Source organism: Haliotis rubra, unplaced genomic scaffold, assembly GCF_003918875.1.
Source record: "Haliotis rubra isolate DU_JTF1 unplaced genomic scaffold, ASM391887v1 Scf481, whole genome shotgun sequence".
In the NCBI taxonomy this organism is placed as follows: domain Eukaryota; kingdom Metazoa; phylum Mollusca; class Gastropoda; order Lepetellida; family Haliotidae; genus Haliotis; species Haliotis rubra.
Window position 1 is genome coordinate 436,152 of NW_025767170.1, and position 19,942 is coordinate 456,093.

Below are 19,942 nucleotides of genomic sequence, written 5' to 3' on the forward strand. Positions count from 1 at the left end.
GTATACATAGTGTAGCATATACCAGGAGCAGATTGTCTCTGACCAGTTACATATAGTGTAGCATATACCAGTTAATAGTCCCTGACCAGGTATACATAGTGTAGCATATACCATTAGCTAATTGTGTAGCATATACTAGGTATACATAGTGTAGCATATACCAGGTATACATAGTGTAGCATATACCAGGAGCAGATTGTCTCTGACCAGTTACATATAGTGTAGCATATACCAGTTAATAGTCCCTGACCAGGTATACATAGTGTAGCATATACCATTAGCTAATTGTCTCTGACCAGTTACATATAGTAGCATATACTAGGCATACATAGTGTAGCATATACCAGGAGCTATTTTGTAGCATATACCAGGAGCTAATTGTTTTTCAGACCAGGTGTATAAAGTGGACTTAAATCAATATGATGATGATTTTCAGAAGACAACAGAAGCAGTAAAACCTTTGCCTAATTAAATTCCTTCCTAATTACTTATGGTCTCTGCTTAAAGAGAGACATTATTGACTGCAGTGTCAGATTCTGGCACAAACCCTGGTGTGTTCAGTTTACTGCACCAGGTCTAATGAGCTACTGCTGTCTGTAAGAGATAAGCTTACAGGTGGAGCAGTCCTTGAAACAAAAGGATTGCTAGATGTATGGCAAATTGGGCTAATTTATTCATGAATGACAAGTTTCGGATTCATTTCTCTTACAGAACCAATAATGGATGCCACAGAAATGATGGTATGGGTTTTAAATCTTCCTCAGACAACAGTGTGATCTGTATCAATGTCAAAAACACATGGAATATAATTTTGTTAAAAAACAGTGACTAGTTTCTGTAGCTCACCTGTATCATTTATGGTACCAGGACAAATTTGTTTAACTTTTGCTTGTAAGTGAATTGAGATGACACAGTTGTGAACAGTATTCCATTTACATAACATCTTCATTCAGCTCAATATAAAGATAGCATGAAGTATGGATACAATGGCCCTAAACTAAGTTGAGTTGGGATAATGGACCACAAACATTGGCCGATATGTGAAATAGCAGTGAGTGACCGAGAATGGTTCTAGCAATATAACAACAGGGACACAAGAAATGGGTTTCACACATTGTACCATGTGGGAATCTAACCTGTGTCTTCATCATGATGAGCAACTGCTCTAACCACCAGGCCACCCCACTGTCTGTATAATAGCCATGACTTAAAGTCTTTCAACAATCACATCCATACAATATAACACACATATTCATTGTTTACTTCAAGATCACAACTGTTTACTTATTTGTTGTGTCCTAGCTATTCCAGCTATACCTGCAAACCCCCTGTTGATAGCATGATAAACCTCCCACACTGTCCAATATTCCAGCTATACCTGCAAACCATTTGTTGATAGCATGATAAACCTCCCACACTCTCCAATATTCCAGCTATACCTGCAAACCCCTTGTTGATAGCATGATAAACCTCCCACACTGTCCAATATTCCAGCTATACCTGCAAACCATTTGTTGATAGCATGATAAACCTCCCACACTGTCCAATATTCCAGCTATACCTGCAAACCATTTGTTGATAGCATGATAAACCTCCCACACTGTCCAATATTCCAGCTATACCTGCAAACCATTTGTTGATAGCATGATAAACCTCCCACACTCTCCAATATTCCAGCTATACCTGCAAACCATTTGTTGATAGCATGATAAACCTCCCACACTGTCCAATATTCCAGCTATACCTGCAAACCATTTGTTGATAGCATGATAAACCTCCCACACTCTCCAATATTCCAGCTATACCTGCAAACCATTTGTTGATAGCATGATAAACCTCCCACACTGTCCAATATTCCAGCTATACCTGCAAACCATTTGTTGATAGCATGATAAACCTCCCACACTCTCCAATATTCCAGCTATACCTGCAAACCATTTGTTGATAGCATGATAAACCTCCCACACTGTCCAATATTCCAGCTATACCTGCAAACCATTTGTTGATAGCATCATAAACCTCCCACACTGTCCAATATTCCAGCTATACCTGCAAACCATTTGTTGATAGCATGATAAACCTCCCACATTCCCTCCAATATTCCAGCTATACCTGCAAACCATTTGTTGATAGCATGATAAACCTCCCACACTCTCAATATTCCAGCTATACCTGCAAACCATTTGTTGATAGCATGATAAACCTCCCACACTGTCTCCAATATTCCAGCTATACCTGCACATGATAAACCTCCCACACTGTCCAATATTCCAGCTATACCTGCAAACCATTTGTTGATAGCATGATAAACCTCCCACACTCTCCAATATTCCAGCTATACCTGCAAACCCTTGTGTTGATAGCATGATAAACCTCCCACACTGTACAATATTCCAGCTATACCTGCAAACCCCTTGTTGATAGCATGATAAACCTCCCACACTGTCCAATATTCCAGCTATACCTGCAAACCATTTGTTGATAGCATGATAAACCTCCCACACTGTCCAATATTCCAGCTATACCTGCAAACCATTTGTTGATAGCATGATAAACCTCCAACACTCTCCAATATTCCAGCTATACCTGCAAACCATTTGTTGATAGCATGATAAACCTCCCACACTGTCCAATATTCCAGCTATACCTGCAAACCATTTGTTGATAGCATGATAAACCTCCCACACTCTCCAATATTCCAGCTATACCTGCAAACCATTTGTTGATAGCATGATAAACCTCCCCCACACTCCCAATATTCCAGCTATACCTGCAAACCATTTGTTGATAGCATGATAAACCTCCCACACTGTACAATATTCCAGCTATACCTGCAAACCCCTTTGTTGATAGCATGATAAACCTCCCACACTGTCCAATATTCCAGCTATACCTGCAAACCATTTGTTGATAGCATGATAAACCTCCCACACTCTCCAATATTCCAGCTATACCTGCAAACCCCCTGTTGATAGCATGATAAACCTCCCACAGTCCAATATTCCAGCTATACCTGCAAACCATTTGTTGATAGCACGATAAACCTCCCACACTCTCCAATATTCCAGCTATACCTGCAAACCATTTGTTGATAGCATGATAAACCTCCCACACTCTCCAATATTCCAGCTATACCTGCAAACCATTTGTTGATAGCATGATAAACCTCCCACACTCTCCAATATTCCAGCTATACCTGCAAACCATTTGTTGATAGCATGATAAACCTCCCACACTGTCCAATATTCCAGCTATACCTGCAAACCATTTGTTGATAGCATGATAAACCTCCCACACTCTCCAATATTCCAGCTATACCTGCAAACCATTTGTTGATAGCATGATAAACCTCCCACACTGTCCAATATTCCAGCTATACCTGCAAACCCCTTGTTGATAGCATGATAAACCTCCCACACTGTCCAATATTCCAGCTATACCTGCAAACCATTTGTTGATAGCATGATAAACCTCCCACACTGTCCAATATTCCAGCTATACCTGCAAACCATTTGTTGATAGCATGATAAACCTCCCACAATCTCCATCTCCAATATTCCAGCCCTATACCTGCAAACCCCTTGTTGATAGCATGATAAACCTCCCACACTTGATCCAATATTCCAGCTATACCTGCAAACCATTTGTTGATAGATAGCATGATAAACCTCCCACACTGTCCAATATTCCAGCTATACCTGCAAACCATTTGTTGATGGCATGATAAACCTCCCACACTGTCCAATATTCCAGCTATACCTGCAAACCCCTTGTTGATAGCATGATAAACCTCCCACACTGTCCAATATTCCAGCTATACCTGCAAACCCCTTGTTGATAGCATGATAAACCTCCCACACTGTCCAATATTCCAGCTATACCTGCAAACCATTTGTTGATAGCATGATAAACCTCCCACACTGTCCAATATTCCAGCTATACCTGCAAACCATTTGTTGATAGCATGATAAACCTCCCACACTGTCCAATATTCCAGCTATACCTGCAAACCATTTGTTGATAGCATGATAAACCTCCCACAATCTCCAATATTCCAGCTATACCTGCAAACCCCTTGTTGATAGCATGATAAACCTCCCACACTTCCAATATTCCAGCTATACCTGCAAACCATTTGTTGATAGCATGATAAACCTCCCACACTGTCCAATATTCCAGCTATACCTGCAAACCATTTGTTGATAGCATGATAAACCTCCCACACTCTCCAATATTCCAGCTATACCTGCAAACCATTTGTTGATAGCATGATAAACCTCCCACACTGTCCAATATTCCAGCTATACCTGCAAACCATTTGTTGATAGCATGATAAACCTCCCACACTGTCCAATATTCCAGCTATACCTGCAAACCCCTTGTTGATAGCATGATAAACCTCCACACTTCCAATATTCCAGCTATACCTGCAAACCCCTTGTTGATAGCATGATAAACCTCCCACACTGTCTCCAATATTCCAGCTATACCTGCAAACCCCTTGTTGATAGCATGATAAACCTCCCACACTCTCCAATATTCCAGCTATACCTGCAAACCCCTTGTTGATAGCATGATAAACCTCCCACACTGTCCAATATTCCAGCTATACCTGCAAACCATTTGTTGATAGCATGATAAACCTCCCACACTGTCCAATATTCCAGCTATACCTGCAAACCATTTGTTGATAGCATGATAAACCTCCCACACTGTCCAATATTCCAGCTATACCTGCAAACCCCTGTTGATAGCATGATAAACCTCCCACACTCTCCAATATTCCAGCTATACCTGCAAACCATTTGTTGATAGCATGATAAACCTCCCACACTCTCCAATATTCCAGCTATACCTGCAAACCATTTGTTGATAGCATGATAAACCTCCCACACTCTCCAATATTCCAGCTATACCTGCAAACCATTTGTTGATAGCATGATAAACCTCCCACACTGTCCAATATTCCAGCTATACCTGCAAACCATTTGTTGATAGCATGATAAACCTCCCACACTCTCCAATATTCCAGCTATACCTGCAAACCATTTGTTGATAGCATGATAAACCTCCCACACTGTCCAATATTCCAGCTATACCTGCAAACCATTTGTTGATAGCATGATAAACCTCCCACACTGTCCAATATTCCAGCTATACCTGCAAACCATTTGTTGATAGCATGATAAACCTCCCACACTCTCCAATATTCCAGCTATACCTGCAAACCATTTGTTGATAGCATGATAAACCTCCCACAATCTCCAATATTCCAGCTATACCTGCAAACCATTTGTTGATAGCATGATAAACCTCCCACACTGTCCAATATTCCAGCTATACCTGCAAACCATTTGTTGATAGCATGATAAACCTCCCACACTGTCCAATATTCCAGCTATACCTGCAAACCATTTGTTGATGTTGATAGCATGATAAACCTCCCACACTGTCCAATATTCCAGCTATACCTGCAAACCATTTGTTGATAGCATGATAAACCTCCCACAATCTCCAATATTCCAGCTATACCTGCAAACCCCTTGTTGATAGCATGATAAACCTCCCACACTCTCCAATATTCCAGCTATACCTGCAAACCCCTTGTTGATAGCATGATAAACCTCCCACACTCTCCAATATTCCAGCTATACCTGCAAACCATTTGTTGATAGCATGATAAACCTCCCACACTGTCCAATATTCCAGCTATACCTGCAAACCATTTGTTGATAGCATGATAAACCTCCCACACTCTCCAATATTCCAGCTATACCTGCAAACCATTTGTTGATAGCATGATAAACCTCCCACACTGTCCAATATTCCAGCTATACCTGCAAACCCCTTTGTTGATAGCATGATAAACCTCCCACACTGTCCAATATTCCAGCTATACCTGCAAACCATTTGTTGATAGCATGATAAACCTCCCACACTGTCCAAGTATCAGACAAGCAGATGAGTAATGTGTGAAGCCCATCTCTGGTATACTGTTGTGTGAAATCTATAGAAAATTGTAAAGGCCAAAGATTTAGTCAACATAAATGTATGTGATCTTAATAGTTGTACCTGTATGAGCAAGACCACTGCTGGCGTAATCTATCGTGAACTTGGTCATATATTTTTAAAGAGCCAAAGATTTAGTTTATAAAAACTCCGTGAGCTGAACAGTTGTAGCTGTAAGACCATTTGCTGGTAAGCTTAGATGTTGTAAATTGTAAATAGGTTCTATCCATTATGCTATATATTTCCTTCTTATCCCAGTAACTCTACCAGCCCTTGAAACAGTGCTTCTAAAGACAAGAATCAATACGGTACCACATGACATTCACAACAAATTGGTGCCAGGGAATGACCGGATGTACCACAGACAGTGTAGGTGCGCAAGAACCAGAGTAGATGAAATACTGGTGTGATGTTCCACAGAGTAATTAGAAATTGTGGAGACTTGAACTTTCATGACATAGCTCAACCATTCTTTGACTGAACATGGTATAACACCTACAGACTGGCCTCTGTGCCTCGGCCACAGATATTCAATATTGCAGGAGATGATATACACCTAGGACACCCTGATCTGATGATGACTTGGGTTATCTTTCACGTTAAGCCATATTTCAGCTATGTCTAAGTGCGTCAATGCATTGTGTGAGGAAAGTACAAGGGGATACCAAAGTGAGACTCTCAAGCGTATGTTTGATGCTAACAGATCACAATATGGAGTGAACCTGAGATTGAACCCAGCAGAGTCTGACATGGCTTAGGGACCCAACTCTCCAATAACAATGTCTTAGACCACTTAGTTTCCTTGATTGATGTCAATGCCAGTCTTTTATTCAGCTATATCTAGTTTGTATTCAGTTACCAATAGCAGTAACTCTCACAAATCTGCCACAGGGTTACTTTGCATCTTTGGTAAAGAGCAACAAATGTCTCACTTATGAACAGCTTTTTTTATGTAGGAAACAGAATATAGATGTCCTATCCATGCTGAATTCATGTAGGAAACTGAATATAGATGCCTTATGAATGCTGACTTCATGTAGGAATCAGAATATAGATGTCCTATGAATGCTGAATTCATGTAGGAATCAGAATATAGATGTCCTATCCATGCTGAATTCATGTAGGAATCACAATATAGATGCCCTATGCATGCTGACTTCATGTAGGAATCAGAATATAGATGTCCCTATGAATGCTGACTTCATGTAGGAATCAGAATATAGATGCCCTATGAATGCTGACTTCATGTAGGAATCAGAATATAGATGCCCTATGCATGCTGACTTCATGTAGGAATCAGAATATAGATGTCCTATGAATGATCACTTCATGTAGGAAACTGAATATAGATGCCCTATGACTGCTGACTTCATGTAGGAATCAGAATATAGATGCCCTATGAATGCTGACTTCATGTAGGAATCAGAATATAGATGTCCTATGAATGATCACTTCATGTAGGAAACTGAATATAGATGCCCTATGACTGCTGACTTCATGTAGGAATCAGAATATAGATGTCCTATGACATGCTGACTTCATGTAGGAATCAGAATATAGATGTCCTATGACATGCTGACTTCATGTAGGAATCAGAATATAGATGTCCCTATGAATGATCACTTCATGTAGGAATCAGAATATAGATGCCCTATGACTGCTGACTTCATGTAGGAATCAGAATATAGATGTCCTATGACATGCTGACTTCATGTAGGAATCAAAATATAGATGTCCTATGAATGATCACTTCATGTAGGAATCAGAATATAGATGTCCTATGAATGCTCACTTCATGTAGGAATCAGAATATAGATGCCCTATGAATGATCACTTCATGTAGGAAACTGAATATGTATGTCCTATGACTGCTGACTTCATGTAGGAATCAAAATATAGATGTCCTATGAATGATCACTTCATGTAGGAATCAGAATATAGATGCCCTATACATGCTGACTTCATGTAGGAATCAAAATATAGATGTCCTATGAATGATCACTTCACGTAGGAATCAGAATATAGATGTCCTATGCATGCTTACTTCATGTAGGAATCAGAATATAGATGCCCTATGAATGATCACTTCATGTAGGAAACTGAATATGTATGTCCTATGACTGCTGACTTCATGTAGGAATCAAAATATAGATGCCCTATGAATGATCACTTCATGTAGGAAACTGAATATAGATGCCCTATGACTGCTGACTTCATGTAGGAATCAGAATATAGATGCCCTATGAATGATCACTTCATGTAGGAATCAGAATATAGATGCCCTATGAATGATCACTGTAGGAAACTGAATATAGATGCCCTATGACTGCTGACTTCATGTAGGAATCAGAATATAGATGTCCAATGACATGACTTCATGTAGGAATCAGAATATAGATGCCCTATACATGCTGACTTCATGTAGGAATCAAAATATAGATGTCCTATGAATGATCACTTCATGTAGGAATCAGAATATAGATGCCCTATGAATGATCACTTCATGTAGGAATCAGAATATAGATGCCCTATGAATGATCACTTCATGTAGGAATCAGAATATAGATGCCCTATGAATGATCACTTCATGTAGGAATCAGAATATAGATGCCCTATGAATGATCACTTCATGTAGGAATCAGAATATAGATGCCCTATGAATGATCACTTCATGTAGGAAACTGAATATGTATGTCCTATGACTGCTGCCCCCATGAATGATGACTTCATGTAGGAATCTGAAATATATAGATGATCACCTATGAATGATCACTTCATGTAGGAATCAGAATATAGATGCCCTATGAATGATCACTTCATGTAGGAAACTGAATATAGATGCCCTATGACTTCTGACTTCATGTAGGAATCAGAATATAGATGCCCTATGAATGATCACTTCATGTAGGAATCAGAATATAGATGCCCTATGAATGATCACTTCATGTAGGAATCAGAATATAGATGCCCTATGAATGATCACTTCATGTAGGAATCTGAATATAGATGCCCTATGACATGCTGACTTCATGTAGGAATCAGAATATAGATGTCCTATGAATGATCACTTCATGTAGGAATCAGAATATAGATGTCCTATGAATGCTTGACTTCATGTAGGAATCAGAATATAGATGCCCTATGAATGATCACTTCATGTAGGAAACTGAATATAGATGCCCTATGAATGATCACTTCATGTAGGAATCAGAATATAGATGCCCTATGAATGATCACTTCATGTAGGAATCAGAATATAGATGCCCTATGAATGATCACTTCATGTAGGAAACTGAATATAGATGCCCTATGACTTCTGACTTCATGTAGGAATCAGAATATAGATGCCCTATGAATGATCACTTCATGTAGGAAACTGAATATGTATGTCCTATGACTGCTGACTTCATGTAGGAATCAAAATATAGATGCCCTATGAATGATCACTTCATGTAGGAATCAGAATATAGATGCCCTATGAATGATCACTTCATGTAGGAAACTGAATATAGATGCCCTATGACTTCTGACTTCATGTAGGAAACTGAATATAGATGCCCTATGACTTCTGACTTCATGTAGGAATCAGAATATACGTTCACGGGTCCCTCAGTGTAGGAATCCAATGATGATAATACAACATGCTGACCTGATGCTCTGTAAAATTCCTAGTCAAATGAAATAACCAATTCTACCTTATATTCTTGTTTGAGGCTTTTGGCACCGATAGACATGTACAGTGTGGCATCTCTCTAAACTGCCACACACATTTGAAGACGAAAGCATCAAGGTTGTAGTCTTTGACTCCTAAAGCTTATTTTGAAAACACATTGATAATGTACAATACCTTGATTTACGTCTCTGGCCAGACAATGCTTTTACAAAAGTGTGAACACTGTCATTTTTATATTTTTTTGGTTCATCATGTGGAAAACTCTTGGATCTGAATGTTGTTACAATACTGCTGCCAAAACCTAATGAAGAGTAATGGACAATTCCTCTTCAACTGTTGTTTGAGATACTTTAATGACTGAAGGCTTCATAAAAATTCTCTTGGCAAAGCTTAACACCAGTGACCTTCAACGTAATGGTGGCAACAGTCCATAAGAAGCAATTTGCCAAATGATGCAAACAGATGATGAAGATATAACGCAGTGTCACCTCACACAACTTAACATAATTATTGACATGATTATCACATGACAGTCTGAGTGGACCATTACACCAGTGTGCCGTTGTAAAAAGCGATCTTAGCTCTAAGAAGACTGTAACTCCCATACCTTAACATAGACGTAAGGTAGTCTTAGCTCTAAGGCTGCTTTGTACAACAGCACCCAGAACAGTTTTATTTCCATGGACAATCAAGGATCTTTTATATGTTCATCACCAACCTCGTGAGTCTTGTGGAGGTGTTTTGATTGCATTAAGACATTGCTATGTGTTTGTGCAGTTACGAAACCCTGTTTGGAAGCCATTGGGACTCCTCATGGCAATGGAGTCTACGTGACAGGATTAGTAACCGATCAATCTAAATTGGGGAGACAAAGTCCAGTGAATATAAATCTGGCAACACACATTCCTCGGTATAGCTTCAACACATAGACGTGAAGTAGAAAGACAAAACCACGGTGGATGCTTGGGAGGTTTGATGGGTCAGTTTTCAATGCCCAATACTACAGTTTGGCAATCAACTACTTGCCAACAATACTTGCTAAGCTAACATAGTTTATACTCAAGAGTAAGGAAATCCCAGTGACTGAAAATCAGTATTTCACTATTGGTCTTTCATCAATCTAAGAACTTTATATATGTTTCAGTAAGCGAATTCATGAATTTTCAGCTTCAGAAAACAATATTTGAAAAAAATGACAAACCATTTAAAAGAGATCAGGCAATATCATATCCACTTTTTAAAGAGAGTCACAAACAAACAATATATTATGTAACACCCTCATGGACATACAATTTCACACGGCTGCTGAAAGATCTGGCGTGGAGAGGCCCTTTAAATGCAAGTCAGCAGAAAGTTGGTACTTCAGAGGAAGTATTGACCAAAAGCTGCTACATATGTATTGGAGCGAAGTGCTGGCTCTGGGTGCAATAATCGGATTAGCCCACAACCATAATGAGATTTTGACGACCAGTCTGGGCTCCCGATGAGCACTACAGCATTTCTTCAGTAGCTTGAAACGATTGGGTGCCTAGATTGCGCCTCTGTACTGTGGCGACACACAGGTATTGGTTTTACGTAAGTAATCTCCCATGATAATTACAACCTGTTCCTTTGTGAAATATTTACATGTTTTCTTGATGACTAGGTATGTGAATAGGCTGTGTTATGAGGTACTGAGAGGCTGTAAAGTTTCTGCAATATTACAGCTAAATGTAATGTCTGTTATTGAGCCTGTATCGGACAAACCTGTGGTCGATAATGTGATGACTGATCTATGCCACCATGGTGCAGCATGTAATGTGTGTTATTGAGCCTAGACAACATAAACCTGAGGTCGATAGCGTGATGACTGATCCATGCCACCATGGTGCACCATGTAATGTGTGTTATTGAGCCTGGACAACATAAACCTGTGGTCGATAGTGTGATGACTGATCTATGCTACCATAGTAACCATGTAATGTGTGTCGAGTCTTGACCAGACAAACCAGTGGTCGATAGTGTGATGACTGATCTATGCCACCATGGTAACCATGTAATGTGTGTTGAGTATTGACCAGACAAACCAGTGGTCGATAGTGTGATGACTGATCTATGCCTCCATAGGTTCAATGACACATTTATACATAGTAAACAAGGTGGTTAATATTCAAGTTATCAACAATGCTATGACAGAACCTCCCTACATCATGCATGCCAAAAACTTGCCATCATGTAGTTTCTGAAAGTTTACGTCTTGCCTTGTCAATAAAAGTAAGTTTTTAGTTCCATTGTCTTTTAATTCAGTTCAGAAAACTGTGGTGCACACACTGTAATTATGAAAATTATACCCCAACCCTCTTGGTGCTTTGTAAAATTGCCGTTGGATGCTTAATTCATGAACATGTGTATATTTGGGAGCCTCATGAAGTACGTACCTCCTTCTGGTGTGAAGAAGTCGATGGTCTGCGAGGGAGGGCCTGTATAATGTGTGTTCATCACAGCAACCTGGGCTCGCAAAGCAGTGTATGCTGGGATATCTGCCAGGGCAACTCGCACATCAGGTCCGTGATCTCTAGCCGACATTATCACATCAACCTCCTTCATCTTATGGCGACCTTCACTTGACTTCCAGTAGCGTAGCTAGGCATACAGAAAATAAGCTTACAAAACCCAAAGGAAAACTGCTATCAAATTCAGAAGATCATTTGAAATACTGATGATTGTAGGCATTTCTATGAACAGAGACAATGCTCTTTGTTTCTAAGGAAAATGTACAAAAATTAAATCAAAACCTGATGGTCTCAGAGCCGTCATATTGGAATCTATGTAACAAATGTAACGATCAGCTCTGGTGAATGTCTGTGTCTGTCATAATTACATGGGACAACATATACTGATAACCTTGATCACCGACATCAATTAATCAAAGAGTGTCTTCGATATACAAAGTAGGAACATTTAACAAAGCTTATGCCATGGATGATGAGAGTGTGTCCTACAAATCCACTTCATCCCTCATCCACTGTTTCCATTATCAGGATGTCACCAACTCCATTTTACCAACTTCACCTACCTCCGGATCGATAACACCATGGCCGTTTGTTATTCAGGGTTCTGAAATTAGCTAGAGAGAGCTGCCGGTTTTGAGGATAAAAACATTGTTTTAACACTGGAATTGAAAGAAAATATCTCTGGAAGGCTTGCAGCATCCCATGACAATTAGCCTACCTTGTATCCACGGAAGTGACCCTGAATCTTTTCCTCGGCTGTATCAACAGCCTCCCATATGAAGTGCACTGTGTGGGCTCCCACGGGATGAGTCGGATCTAGACGGAAATCCTTTGGGGACACGGTGGGCTCTGACAAAATAAAATTAGATGTGTAAGTGCTTAGCCCTGTATTACCATATTGATAGAGTTAATCTGCAACAGAAGAGAGGGACTGAGAAAATTTGTGACTTAATCCAGATGAAATATGCTATACCAAAACCTGGAATATATAAGCTGGTCTTGACTTCCATATGGAAAGATGTGTTGCCTATAATGTCGACACTTTGGACACTGCAGTTGCCATTAACTGATTAAATTGCTGCCTCTAAACTATTGTGTTATCAAAACTCCCAATGTAATTTGTAGGATTTAGGGATTCAAGATTTACTGTTTTGTCGTTTGTTGGTAATATTGCAGCATTAGAATTCAGATTGTGGCCTGTGTCTGGCCATGACGAACCAGTGATTGAAGTCATGAGCACATATCCCTTGCCATCGTCTAAGTCAACAATGAAACTAGTCAGCCATCATCCATATAGAGCTGCCTCTTACATCCAGCATAGGTTGCTATAGCGAATTCTAATGCCAAATTTCCAAGGTGGGACTTCGGGCTTTGAATGTTCAATGGCCAGTGTATATTCAATTCTCTTTGAACCTTTCATCCCAATCCACCTTCAACCACCCCTGATCCACCCTTCACCCACCCCTGATCCACCCTTCATCCAGCCCCATTACACACTTCCTCCAGCCCCCATCCACCCTTCATCCAGCCCCATTACACCCTTCCTCCACCCCTGATCCACCCTTCATCCAGCCCCATTACACCCTTCGTCCAGCCCCGATCCACCCTTCATCCAGCCCCCATCCACCCTTCATCCACCCCTGATCCACCCTTCATCCACGACTGATTTAACGTTCATCCACCCCTGATCCATCCTTCTTCCTGCCCTGATTTAACATTCATCCACCCCTGATCCATCCTTCTTCCTGCCCTGATTTAACATTCATCCACCCCTGATCCACCCTTCATCCACCCCTGACCCACCTTTCACCCGCCCTTTATCGAGTCCTGATCCACCATTTACCTACCTCCACTCACCCATCTTCCAACTATGATTAACCTTGACACACCCATCTCAAGCCCCAATCCACCCATCATCCATCCCTGATCTACCATCTTCAAGCCCTGATCCACCCCTTGTCCACCCTAATCCCTCCCGAACTAATCTTGTAGGATCCTTAAAGACGTACCCCATAACCAGAACCTTAGAAATAGGAAGACTCCGAATCTACAGATGTCCATGTCATGATGTTGTTTCTCAGTTGTCCTGCATCTTCAACAGTAGATAATACCACATCTTTTATCTAAACAATACACTAAAAACTAGCCCCTTCTGCAGTATCTGTTCCATTGATTTTCTCCTCACTGGATTACCCAGAGAGTGAACCTGCCTGTTCAAGATATAGCCAGTGGCCATAGTTTTGCACTATGGGAAGAACAATCCCAACTTTGGTGCTTCAGAAACTGATTGTCACAGTACGTGCCTGGAGAACAATGCACTATTCCAAATGACTGAGATAGCTCTGTTGCATTGTTCCTGATACCATTATGTTCTATTGTGATTCTAATTAACTGATCCCTCTAAGGGTGGCCGAGATAGGTGCCAAGGCCTCATAGGCACTGGCAAGTCAGAAGGCATCACTGGAAGCAACTCCCAACAATCCCAGGCCAATTCCCGGAGTCCCCTGAGAGATAAATCAAGGAGGATTTACATTATTTGAACACAAGGCTGTCATGATTTACAGCATTTGAAATTCACAAAGATTGTCCACAAAACGTCAGATTGTTAATTAGCAATTGTGTAAAGAAAGGATTGTAAAATCACACTTAATCACATTCAATGTTGACTTTTGAGTCATTAAAAGCTGAACTATTGTCTCATGTCTTAAGCGAGACAGTCGCCTCTATCCTGTAGGATGGATATCAAGTTACGAATGGCGACATTGGCTAACTCGTAGATGACTGAATGCATTTTTTCCACTGTCATTTCACCAGCTCCTATATTCCCAAGCCCGATCATTTAACTTTAAACTGTCAAAAAAGTGTCGTGTCAGAATAGAATAATTCATTTAGAGTAAAAAAACGTATTCTTTAAAAATTGAAGGTCATGCTGTCTTTACACGTGAAGAAGTGATTCAGAGAACATCCAAATAAGGCGACCAGCTGTGTCTGGTTAATGGGTAATGGGGCATACCTCTTTATGACAATGGTACACATGCACTTAATAAAACACACATCTATCTTGCTAGTTTGATGCTAATACTAAATTCAACATTACTTCTTAAAAAAATATACAGGAAACAAATTTGCTTGCCTTTCCTAAATGAATATCATCAAAGTAATGACTCTACTTGGCTACATCCTCATCATGCTTATTCTTGGTGTTCATTAGCTTCTTTTGTAGCCATCAACATACAACTTCATGTCAGAATTGCCATGTTCTTATACACAAAGAAACAAATTTATTCCTGATGAGTGAGTGAGTGAGTTTAGTTTTACGCCGTTTTTAGAAATATTCCAGCAATATCACGGCGGGTGACACCAGAAATGGGCTTCACACATTGTGCCCATGTGGGGAATCGAACCCGGGTCTATTCCTGATGAAAAGCATTTTAAATCAATTGATAAAAATTAAAACATTTTAACATGCTGACCTAAAGTTCCATCATGTTGATGGTGACAAAGAAATATTCACTTAAAACACTATTAACACGCAAATGTTTTGAATTAATTCACATAGATTTCAGGGAGACACAGTATCAAGTGGGATATTGAATTAGCAAAAAGGGAAACATCTTGGTGACAGCATCAAGAAAGAGATGTCAAAATTTACAGATGCTCTCGCTTGACTGTCAAATATTGCAGAATGTTGATGCTAGGCAGGCGTGCACTTCTTCAAAATCCATTATATGATGGCACAATCAATAAATACAAGCACCGATTACTGACCTATCTCAAACTTGTAACCAAAGTGTCTGTGAGCTGGATTGTCTTTTTCATGCTATCCTCTGTGCAAATCAGGATTCAAATTTCTATATGCGCAGAAAAACGTCTTTTCACTGCTTTATTTCAGGTTTTCTTTCAAGGCACAAAGGAAATTATTCATCCTCTGATTTCCTGTTCAGTTTCCAAAGCTTTCAAAGCATCATAAACTCAAATGGCTTTTACATACAATCCAGTTTTTCACATATCAATAGGATTATTGTGCAATGAGTGTGGTACATCGAGAAATATTTTGCTTGCAATTCTAATGGAGTCATGTTGTTACATCCACTGACAGGGCTCGTCCTTTATGTCATATCAGTAATGGCAACATGTTTCTTTTTAATATTTTATTTTTCCTTCAGACTTCTTTCACCAGTTTTATATTTATCTTGTGAATCTAACTTCGACAATTATTGATAAATGTAACGCCCATGTATCACATCTTTAAAGAATCTTCTAGCCTGCAGAAGACAGTTGAGTTGCATACTCCCCAGTAAGCTGAGAACACAAACTGAATGTACATTTACCTTTTGAGTGTGGTAGCAAAGGTAGTGATACCTGTTATGGCCATGCATTGTCTGAAATAAGCTCTATGCACTGTACTTCTTCTTCTTCATCATCATCATCATCATCTTCATCATCACCATCATCATTTCGTATTTCACACATAGTTTGTTATGATCATTATGTATACATTAATATTTGTACTATTTTCTACCTGATAATAGTTGAACATGCTGTCAGTGTGGATAATTCAACTTCAGCTACACTTATACACAGAATTGTGTCCTCTGACACGTCAGCTTCAGACTCCATGGTGCATGAAATTACCTCTCATAACAGGAAAGGTTGGAAGCATAAATGGTGGCAGTAGTAATCTCAGATCAAGAGGAGGGGTGAATGACAACAGAATAAAACTAAGACAACCTTCACCTTTTCTGATGCAGTGTAACATGTCATTAAACATCCAGAATAAGGGCTAGTGTCCAGACATGCAGGGTCCTGAACTGGAATAATATGTGACCGATTATCTATATTACATATCTGTCATAAACTGATGGCAGTTAAAAAGAAGGCCCTGGTTATGTATATTCCGGCAAACATTAACGAGATACAGAAAAATGTCTTGATAATTTCAAACTACATTCAGAAGCTAAATCATATGCTTGACAAAATTCTTTGAAGATGGCAAGTTTGTAGAAATTGATGAAAGTCTTTCATAAACCATCCCCAAAGTCAGGTTCAGTAAGTCTGTTAAAGAATCATTGCCCATTCAGTAGTGTATTTTTAGCTTGAGAAGAATAAACTAACCATTTTCCCACGAACAAAATCAATTTGGCAGTTTACAGAACAAGCATCCAATTCTGTTACCCATCTGTGACTGCACAAGTTGTCACAGTCATGTATTGCTTAGCTACATATTTCTCAAGGTCTGTCCTTTCATCTTGAAAGAGGGTCTAGTTTCTGTTGTTGGAAGAAGTTGAGTCTCACAAAGGGCTGAGTTTATCTACAGACAGCTCTGTCTCCGGAGACACAGTTTCTTACTAAATTGTCTTTAATCATTCATGGTAACTGTAGGATTGGTTCCAACAACTGATTCCAATTCAGCACATTGAGGTAAGCTGGTGAAATTTTATTGATTCAGAAACAGTTTATCCATCAAATATTAATACTATGAAAGCAGAAAATGTACTGTTGAAACACAAGTTGCATCAGTTTACATCCAACTGAAACTCAACACTGTCTCAAGGGAGATAACTAACAACTAAAGGGGGATCATTCTGAAATGTGTTAATATTGTCTGAAAGCTGTACCAGCATTAAATGCAAAATTGGAAATATCTACTTAATAATGTCAGGGTTCGAAATAGCCCATATATTAGTGTACCATGGCACGGTAAATACTGAAATGGCACGGCTAAAAAATGTTCTCGGTGCCCTTTTGACATGCCTAATATTTTAGAGACATAACTCACATTTAGTCATTTAATCCCCCAAAACAAATATTTTTTTCCAAATTGAATAATACCATACATATTTGAATGCTCATAAACCCATTTCTTTATTTCACAATAAATTTCAAATGATTACATGTACCACAAATGCATAAATTATGTACCCATTATAAAGAAATAAAGTGATAAAAAAAAATAAAAAAATTCAAATGATCATCATCATTGTCATTTATTCTAAAAACATGTGGGCATACTCAATTTATGAAAGGCACACCTAAATTATTTGTCTGGTGCCCTAAGGCCAGTCTAAGTAAACTTAGACTCAGTATTATTCGTTACACTGCTAAACTGAGTCTAACAAAACCTTGTGGAAGGTCGTGTCAGATAACCTTTTCAATTGACCAATCAGAACACAGCTTACCATTAGTCCCATTCAGTCACTGCCCAATGATAAAAAAAAGCCAAACAAAGACATCATGAATGTATATCACTGCTTGTAGCTTATCCAAGAGGATACATCTTGAACATTGCCCTAATGACATCAGTTCTTACCGTCCTCTCCCGAGTGTCCCTTGTAGATAAATGCTGTCTGATGTGACTCTCCAAGGTCATTTTCCGACTTCACCGATATTTGGTAGGTTTGATATACATCGTTGACTTCCACCTCAAAATAGTTGACTGTTGGGTTTGTGACGAGTCCATCTGACCAATACGTCTTGCCTTGTTGGCGGTAGTACACGTGATAGCGGAAACCAGGGCCGTTGTGGTAGAGACGAGGAATCACCTGAAATAAACACGGAAACCATGAATCTGTTTGTTTTGTTAAAGGTCTGGGTTTGATTCCTGCATGGTTTCTCTCCACCAGAAATGATATAGATAGATAGATCTTTATTCATGAAGATTGTAGGCCTCCGGCCCATGCATGTTCATACATGTGGTTAGTTAGCATATAATGTACATGACAATATAGAGAGAGAAAATAATAATTAATCAACATGTTAATCTGAAACAGTTTGCATAATTGATATACATGGCCAGCGTTCTAACTACATTAACATCCATTGATACCAAAAGCATGTTATATTTATCACGCGTAGGATATGAGATAAATTTAGTAGGTATGTACTTCTCACGCAGTGTTTTATACCGAACACAAACCATAAAAATATGGTATTCATCTTCAATGTAGCCTTCATTACACACAGTGCACACCCTTTTATTTACAGGAATATTAACATATCTGCCTGTTTCTATTTTGAGTCCATGGGAACTGCATCGAAATTGCGCCATGGCCACACGGAATTTTGCAATTGTTAATCGTTTGAGATATAATTCCGTTCCAGAGGTTCCATTAAAGAAAGTATAATTTCTAGTTTTAGAACTGCTGATATGACTATTTCACATTATTGCTCAAAGCCATGTAAACACTCCCTATCATATTTAGTTCGACTGAGATATTTTGAAAAGTTCATTATATCTTTTCATGAGATAAACCTGCTGTCAGAATTGAAAGAAACGGTGTTGCCATGATTCAAAAAGGAGTTTTCATATATTCCTACCACAGGCTGATTCATAGAGCATGCATATAATGAGATATCACAAAAAAAATCCAAAGAAATCCTTTTTCAGAATATAAAATTCAAAGAAACCTTCCCTCATTAGCCTGTATATAGTGCCGGTGATGAATGGGGACAAAGTACTAAATATAATGACCATTAAAGTGTCACATTTTGCCAACACCTGTCTCAGAGGTCTACTTCAAGCCTGATTCGAACAAATGAAACAATCTGATGAGATGATTTCCAGAAATGACAAATCGCACCACAAAACAAGCAGAATCAAGTTGTCATGACACTAGTAGCTTCTGAGTTTGAAAAACTGACAACTAGCAGCTGTTTCCAAGTTTCGATTGGCTACGATGAAACTCTTTCCAAATTTCATTTGTCAGGAAATACATCTCCACCTGTCTCGAGGGAGAACATGATGAGGTTCTCTCCTATTACAGTTGGT

At 39.2% G+C, this 19,942-nt stretch overlaps 1 long non-coding RNA gene and 1 pseudogene across 1 annotated transcript in view; one reads left to right on the top strand and one right to left on the bottom strand.

Annotated features, from left to right (window-relative positions):
* The window catches only part of LOC124291091, a 107,695-nt gene that overhangs the window by 22,030 nt on the left and 65,723 nt on the right, over positions 1 to 19,942 (top strand). The window lies entirely within an intron of this gene.
* LOC124291090 overlaps positions 1 to 19,942 on the bottom strand; it is a 122,247-nt pseudogene that overhangs the window by 19,214 nt on the left and 83,091 nt on the right.